This window comes from Callospermophilus lateralis, chromosome Y, assembly GCF_048772815.1.
Source record: "Callospermophilus lateralis isolate mCalLat2 chromosome Y, mCalLat2.hap1, whole genome shotgun sequence".
Classification (NCBI taxonomy): domain Eukaryota; kingdom Metazoa; phylum Chordata; class Mammalia; order Rodentia; family Sciuridae; genus Callospermophilus; species Callospermophilus lateralis.
In genome coordinates this window covers 4,082,253-4,091,486 of record NC_135326.1, presented here as the reverse complement: position 1 = coordinate 4,091,486, position 9,234 = coordinate 4,082,253, and the positions used below count along the sequence as shown (strand labels likewise).

General features: G+C 35.5%; 1 pseudogene; it reads left to right on the top strand.

Annotated features, from left to right (window-relative positions):
- Positions 1–494: 494 nt before the first annotated feature.
- On the top strand, positions 495–1,791 carry LOC143639820 (E3 ubiquitin-protein ligase SH3RF1 pseudogene; annotated as a pseudogene).
- Positions 1,792–9,234: the final 7,443 nt, after the last annotated feature.

Genomic DNA, 9,234 nt, shown 5'->3' with positions numbered 1-9,234 from the left:
TCCTGACATACACTGCATTGGTGCTTTGTCTGTAATTCCTGTAGTTCCTTATGACAGGGACTATTACTATCACCAGAAAAAAAAAAGCAGAGAAGTTAGATCACTTTTCCAAAGTCACACATCACAAAGTATTCAAGCCAAGATAGAAATTTGGACTATTCCAATTCTCACTCATTGGTTTCTAACCCACCAAGAATTTTGTGGATTTAAAAAAATGACATTTAAGGTGGGGCAAGTGGGAGACCAATGCACCTTTGTAATAGGCAGCCCAGAGGAGTATCCAGGGGCCACCATGCCTACTTCAGAGAAATAGAAAGCAACTGGAAAGATTGGGTATAATCTGCATTGTCCATGGTAACCACTGGGGGACCAAGAAAAAGGAGGAAGAGCCAAGGTGCAAGAGTAAAGTCTGAAATGGATGCTACATAAAACATTTAAAGAGCTGCACTCAACTATGAACATTTGTGAAGCCTTTCTCAGTGAAGTACATCAAGATGAATGACCCTGCCTTCTTGGATCTTTTAGAGTGTCCTGTGTATCTAGAATGCCTGGGTTTTTCTGCAAAATTCTTGCCTTGTCAGCACAGGTTTTGAAAAGGGTCTTTGCTGGGATTATAGGTCCCCTCAATTGTTTGTACAGGAGGACTCTTTTTGGCTTCTGTGATGACCATCCAGATAACATCCTTCCTGTCAGGCTTCTGGATGGCATCAAGAAGAGAGGCCTTGGAAATCTAGCTGGTGGGGGCAGTGGGACAAACTGCACAAATGCATTAATGGTTCATGGCACCACTATGACAAATTGTAGTGCAAAAGATCTAGAGAGCTCCCAGTGTAGATGGCACCCTCACGTGAAAACTTGGAGGTCACAGTGTGGGATATACCTGTTACCCTGTCCTAAAGAATTACACAACTATAAAGAAAAGGATCCTGGAGACTTTAAATTCAGCAAATGTGACATCATCATATTTGAAAACACATTGATAAAAACTGGCTCCACAGGGTAAGTCAATGGGATCCATGGCTTTTTCCCAACAAACTTAGTGGAGACTATTAAACCCTAGCCTCAGCCCCCACCTCAGTGCAAAGAACTTTATGACTTTGAAGTGAAAGACAAAAAAGCAGCAGATAACGATTGCCTTCTATTTGTTAAGAATGATGTTCTGACTGTGATCCAAAGAGTGGAGAAAAGCTGTGCTGAAGAAATGCTGGAAAAAAAAATAGGAATATTTCAGATTTCCTACACTGAGTTTTACTTGGATGTTAAGCAGCTGACAGAATGGGATAAGCCTCCCATGCCAGTAGTTGATGCCGAAACATGTACCTCAGCAGCAGCCCACAGCTGCACTGCTCCAAAGCACTACAGACACCAAGAAGAATGCCAAAAATCCCCACTCCTTCACTTCCTTCACCATGGTGAACAAGTCCTCTCACGCATCACAGAACTGCCATTCCATGCAGATCAGCCCTACTGTCCTCATCAGCTCCAGCAACCCTCAGCTGCCACAAGGTTCAAAGAACTTTCTGGGTTTTTCTTCAGTTCTCCTTCTTAGATTCATGTGAGTACCACTGCGTTCATTGTGACCCCACACTCAAGCAGTCCTATGACAAGTCCTATGATCTTGATGGATGTCTCCTCTCCAGGTGCCCATGGTTGTATAAATCTTCCCTTTCCAGGACCCCCTCTCCTGGATGCCACTGTCCTCACCTCCATCCTGCCAGGTGCTGTGCTGCTTCTGCTGGAATGGGACCCAGTCTTATGGCAGAATCCACTGCACACAGGTTTGAAAGTTGAATATTATGAAGATGCTAGTTCTCCCAAAATTTATCTACAGATTTGATGCCATCTAATTACAAATTTTAGTAGTCAATTTTGTGGAAATCTGTATATTAATTCCAAATGTGTATATTAATTAACATATATTAATTCTAAAATTTAACCAGTTATACACATCTTAGAACCTGGGAAGGGATGAATTTTGAGTATTAATTATTCCTAATTTTATATGATCTACTTAATTTTTAGCAGTGGTTGGGTGTAACAATGATTTGTAAAATTTATAAAAACTACTCTCTTATAAGTAAATGTGGGATGAATTTAGCAAACCAATGATATCAGGTATCCAGAGAAGTTTTGGTTCTATGCTTTTCTTACCAGCCATTTTTAAGTACTGAAGAATATAAGCCTAAATAACAAAAAGAAAGAAAAAATAAAATGAAAGAAATGTCAGTCCCAGCTTCAGAATATGTAATTTGATTTTCAAGAGTAAGCAGGTTTTTGAAATTATAAATACGTCAAAATTTTATGTACTACATGGATGGCTTTCCTTACAGATTATAGGTAAAATTTATGAATTTAGATCTGGATAAAATTTCACTTAATATTCTTCAAGCCACTTAAAAAAAAGATGGTCATGAAATGTTTAGAGTTTATTTAGAACAATATACATTTTGCCCAAAATCTACTCCTCTGGCCACAAAATGTAATTTGACCATTGAAATTGCAAATTGAAGACAAAGATGATTTATAATCAAGGTAATCTCAAAATACAAGAAATTTGTTTACCATTACATCATAACAAGTCCAGAAGTCTTTTATCTATAGATATTGGTTGATGAATGAAAACTAACAAACCATTAGTTTTCAATATGCCTTCAGGATAACCCTAGAAATGTGACTATGCTGCATTCTTGTAGAAGGTTTCCTTCACCTATTATTCTCTAATTTAAAGATGACACTAGCACAAATTCCTTAAATTTTATTTCATGGACAGAAGACTGTGTCTTCTGCATTGTGTAGATGTCAGTTTCTGAGGTGTCACTGTATATATGGAAAGAAAATCACCCTGCATAAAACAGGAGTTTAAACAAAGGGCAGTACAAGCTATTTTGTTCCATGAATATTTTTGGAAATGGAATATGATGAAGAATGGTGATTTGACTGCAGATGGACTTAGAAGGAGCAGTATTTAATAAGGAGATGTCTAATAAAAATGATGAGGATCTCACAGCTCTGAATCACTGGAGAAATTATTCCTATTTTAACTAAAGATAGTATTGTGAACAGGCCAGATTTTATGTTAATATGAATCTATAATTTCCTTTTTCATTTATTTACATGCACATTTAGAGAACACATCTACTGTGTTGTGTAACCTACTGACTGAGTCCTGATTCCTCAAGTTTCCAGATATGACATGCCTTAACACCTAATTGAGGTTAACGTGTGGATCTTAATTCCATTAAAATAAAACTCTTGTTCACATTGTACAATTAAAAACAAGTTAAAAGGAAGGGATTCCTAACATAGGGTAACTACTTTTTGAAAAGTTAAGATTCTGTGCTATAAGATTTGAATTTTAAACCATCATCTTAATATGTTTAGGACTTTAATTTATAAAACAATCAGGCAATTTTACATTTAACATTAAATAACTGAATATTATAAATCACCTTAGATGAACACTTATGGGGGAGTTTCAGTGAAACTTCTGAAAACTTATCACTTTCATTGTACACCAATGAGTTGTAAAAAAATGATATGCTAAATAATCCTACAGTATATTTTAGGGATATAAAAACAACTGTCAAGAAATAGGCAGAGATTACATTTAATCAATCTTTGCAGACTAAAGTAATAAGTATTAAATTAATCAACACAGCTAAATTGAAGATCTATGTGTAACATATTTTTATTAGACTGGTTATAAATGAATCCTTAAATGCTAGCAAAACTTGAACTCCAGGTTAAATCTAGATAATAAACCACATTTGTCACACAAAAAAGAACGAACACTACATTAGTAGCCCTTTGTTTCAATGGGCCTCTTTCTGTTATACAGAGTAAAGACAAAGAGGAATCTCTCCTTCCTCCCCGGGTTATCTACATGGTTGGCAAGATATCATGTTGAAGGCTGCTGAAACAACTAAAGCAAAATCCTGAAAAAAGTAAAAGTATAGTAGCTAAGACTGGAAATGATAAAATAATTTTCATTGTCTTCAAAGATACTGTTTCCAAATCTCGACTTCTTGTGTTTTTTTATTTAAATTTCACTGTAACGTATAGTCATGTGCCACCTAACATTTTGGTAAAGCACAGACCACATACATAATAACATGTACCACACAGTCCAGCATGTAGCAGGATATACTATGTAAGTTCCAAAATAAGTGCACAATGATGCAACAATCTAAAATTCTTTTCTCAGAGGTATCCCTGTTGTTAAGTGCATTACTGGAAATTTGAGGATGCTCTGGTTTATGGTGGTAAAGACTTACCTAAACATGTCTCCCAAGCCTTTCAGCATTCCCTTCTTGGCTTTAATTTTATCTTTTTTTTTTTTTCTCTTTTACAGTTTTTTTTTCTTTTCCCTATCAATCTGGTCCCCTTTCCCTTGGTTCCCATTCATTTTTCTGTCCAGAGAGTGCAAAGGCTGATCACTGGCTGTGGATATAGATTCTTTTCCTGATTGTGAATTTTATTCTGGGTATCCTTCCACTGGATAAAAAAATAAAATAAACATAAGACATATGGTGTATCACAGCCACAAAAATTAGTAACCAAAAATATTTGAGAACTTTACTTTGTCACATTTTCTACAGCATAATGGCCCTGCCCTCAATTTGGATTGCAACACTGTTTAATGCTGAGTAGAATTAGAAGGAAATATGTTATGTGAATGAGTCCCATGCACACATGTCTGCTAATTGAAGAGGATGTACCCATAGCTAGACTGTAGCAGCTTCCTGGCTAGATAGCTAGATGCTTCTGTATGCACAGTAACATTCTGGTTGCAACACAATATGTATGAGGGGAGGACTTCAACCTTCCTTAAACAGCAGAGACATCTCAGGGACTCTGCACTCTAGTGGCAAGATGAAAAGAAAGAAAATGAAAAGTTTCATTCACCGAGTACTTCCTTTCTTCTTGGTTAAAGCAGTGTGTACACATCCTGGTTCCCCATTAATTTGGTAAACTATACCACTCACTACAAGCACACCATTGTTAGCACAGGACTTCTTTCCTCAAAGTTCTAATTAGGACCTCTTTTTCTTCTGAACACCATAGAGAAGGCTTTTGTGTTTATAACAACAACAGATCCTCAGAGGCTCTGTACCATTTCTTTATATTGTTAATGCCAACATTATTAGTAAATGCTAACCTATTATTACCTTTAATTCAGTACTCAACAGATACTCTACTCTGAGGGCAAGGCATAAGGAAGCATCAGTAAATATATGTCGAGTAAATTACCATATAAAAGATGAAATGATGAAGACCTTTTTTTTGCTCTTTATTTATAAAGAATTACCCTACAAAATTTAAAAACATAATGATAGAAACATATTCTTTACTAATTTAGTATTTTCATTGGAAAAGCAAAAACCAAATGTGAAAATTCTACAAAGGATGAATCAGTCCTCACAAGGTACCATTTTAAATGACATTCAAAGTGGCTTAAATAAATAAAACATTAGTACTGCCTTATTTCATTAAACTCAACAATTATCTCATGACCAAAACAACTTCAATAAATTAAGATAGGTAAATAACAATGTAATAAAAATTGATGAGAGTGGCCTCCTGGGTACTGCAAACTTCTACATAGGGCCTGAGCATGCTGGGTACATAAATATTTTTTATTCTGTATTTTAGTTTATTATTTTGATTTTGTAAAAGAAAAAAGAATATAGAAAACAACTGCCAATTATACAGATGGTGTCGAATAACAAGATCTGCTGTTCTGACCTCTGACTTTTAACTAAAATGTTGAGACCTCTTGGCAAGGGACACAGGTTTTTCTGAACAACAATTTTTATTTTTATAATAATAATAAGATGAAGAAAAAGACAAGAAGCAACTAGCATGAAACATAAAAACTTGAGAACCTTTATACTATATAATAGGATGAGAATAATAATTAATATGATAAAGAATCAAGTTTATGACAATGAATTGAGATGGAGAAGGAACAGTCAGTTGATATTTAGTAGGGTACTATAGAAGGGGTTTCAAAATACGAGAAAATTTCAAATTCATGAATCTAATACACTCTACTCTAAAATAGACATTTAATTTAAAAATCATCTCTCCGTACATATGGGTGGAGATACAAAAAAGACTAGGATTATTCTTCTATTGTTTGATTTCACTCTGCATTCTAAACTTCTCTCTAATCCAGGCTTTCATATGAATTAGCTACAAAGATCCCAAATGTAATGGTAGTATGTGACCTGCATTATTCCCCTCTTCCAACACAATGCTGCAGAACAGGAACAAGGAGGTCACTGACTCAGTTTTATGAACCTATGCATATTTGCTGTTTGTTTCCATATAATTTTGACATTTAAATGATGGTACACCATGGATGTTTTCTGCCCAGTGGGATAATGTGTAATGGCATTGAATGCTTTTTTTTAACAGGTAAGACCAAGTGAAATGTTCATAATAATCTAAATGTTAGTACCCATCACTGAAATGATATTGTAAAAAGTATACAATGCAGGGATGAGGTTGTGGCTCAGCAGTAGGGTGCTTTGCGTAGAATGTCAGCACCACAAAAAATAAATAAATTATAATAAAAATATTAAAGATATTTTATAAAAAGTGTAACATGAACAGAGAGTGCTGAAGTCATGAACATGGGGCTGTGAGAAGATATACTCAAGGATAGTGTGTGGTGTTAGCAAGAAGGAGCACCCCTAGGGGTTGTGGCTCAGGTAGAATGCTCACCTAGCACATACAAGGTCCTTTGTTTATTCTCAGCACCACATAAAAAATAAACAAAGGTATTTTGTCCAACTACAACTAAAAATATAAATATTAAAAAATAAGAAGGAGCACAACTGCTGGAGGGATGGTGAAAATGAGTGTGCAGTTACAAAGCAAATTCAGAAGTTTCCTAAAAACAAATCAAAGCTCTTTTTCTTAAACTGAAATCTTAATGCTTAAAAATACAAAAAAGCAAAAAATTATTTATTTATTTTTTTACTGGGGATTGAACTCAGGGGTACTAAACTGCCCAGCCACATCCCAGCCCCATTTATATTTTATTCAGATACAAGGTCTCATTTAGTTGCTTACTTCCTCACTGCTGCTGAGGCTGGCTTTGTACTCAACCTCCCTAGCTGTTGGGATTATAGTCATGGGCCACCTTCCTGGCTCCTATATTGTACTTTTCAACTAACTGTTGAATGGATTAACTAACGGGAGCAATTCATAAGTTATTTTGACTTTGGCATATATATCTTGAATTCTTTTATAGTAGTTTTATTTTAATATAAATGGATTCTAGTTTTGATAAAATTAAACTTAGTTTGTATTGTTTTTCTTCAAATGCATGATGAAAAGGGGGTAAGAATAATGAGAAGTAAAAAAACAAACAAACAAACAAAAATTAAGTTATCAAAAGCAATGTGCTGAGCTATGATGTAGCTAATAAAACAACAAAATTTTCCCAGAAGTTCTCATATTATCAATGTAAATTTAGTTTCTTCTAATCTCATGTTACAAAGCTCAATTATGTGTGTTTTAGAACAACACTTTTTTTTACCTCCTAAAAGAACTATATGAAAAAAGGCAAGCTACTCAAAAAAAAAAAAAAAAAAAAAAAATGACCATCTTTGCATGACAAAATTTTCACATTTAAAGTTCTAAATAGGATGTACCTTAAAATCAATAGTTACAATTAATAGGAGATATTTGGTTCTGTTATGTTTCATCAACTCAAATCCCAAAAAAATAATTTTACTATTTTAGCAATATGGTGTATCATTTCTGGCAATTTTTAATTATGGATATGTTTATGTATTTTATATATATAATTTTTTAAAGGAAACAAAGCAACATTACTGCATGCATTTCTTGATTGTAGCAAAACTGATTTATTGTGTGGGATACAGAAGCAGCTTGCTGAGTGCCAGGCTGGTTGTACAATTTGCATAGAAAAAGGAGCAGATTTTACATGTCCTGACCTGTGAAACACAGGTAGGTACTCAGAGATAAGGGGTCTCAATTTCAATCCAGACAAAAGTACACAACATAGAGAGGCCAGGTAGATTAAATGAAATGCAAATGCTGGCTATTGCTATCTCTGCAGGAAGAACATAAGTGCTACAAAAGATGACAGATATCAGATACCACATGGATCCAACCCCAGTCTCTTGGTCCCCATTTTGGTACCTCTGCCATAATTTCAGCACTGTGGAGAAGAGCAAAGCCTTTTCAGTGCAATTAAATGCAGTCACTGGGGAGGAGAACCCAGTTGATGAGAACAATAAAGTATGCCCCTGTATGCATCTCTTTAGTAAAGGGGTTATCAGGCAGGATGTATGTTATCATGAAGGTAACATACCAGTAGAAAACAAAAGACTTAATTATTCTGGGACTTTTTGATCCTCACTAACTGTCCTCCACTACCTGTTAGTAGCTTTTCAACAACAGCCCACTCTCTATGACAGCTTTTTCAGGGTGCACTGCATCCATGAAAGGTCTATCTTAACAAAAGATACCTCAGACCTCAGAAAATAATCCTCATTTCAAAACAGTGGTGATATGGCATTATAACTTCAACAGGTGACCAGAACTGATTCAGAGCAGAGAACAAAAACCTTTGACGCAGTATCTCACAGAGTGCAAACAATGGAGGGTGCATTGCTGAGGCATAGGCCTGAAAAAGTGAGATTGCAACAGGAGGGTACAGTGATGGAATGGGTCCAGACCAGGTGGCAAAATCTTGAACAGACATGAATAGGATGGTACTTGAGAAAACAGAGAAGGAGCCAAGAAAGCCAGCTTGCCTTGCTCAAAACCTTGAGGCATAAAAATAATATTTGTCTCTCATTGTAATGACCACCAGCACTGAGGGCATCCTTGATTACTTGTTTACTTATTTGTTTTTTAAGAAAAATAAAGTTTTCTACGATGGAAGGCTCAGTGTAGGATACAACGTTTAGCGAAATGTCACTGATGACCTATTACAACACACTGAAAGTCTTTTTCTTTCTGTCCACCTGCCATTCTTAAACACTGGCAGCAGTTAGCCCAGAGCTCACTCATTGATTTTACAGATATTCATGAAACCCTCTGATTTGCCCATCCCTGGGCCTGGGATTGTGGGATTACACAAATCTCAGACATGTTTTGAGGGGTTATCAGGCAGAATGTATGTTATCACAAAGGTAAGAAAATGGGTATAGTAAATCAGTGAATGTCAAAACTAGGAACAACCTTAAAAAC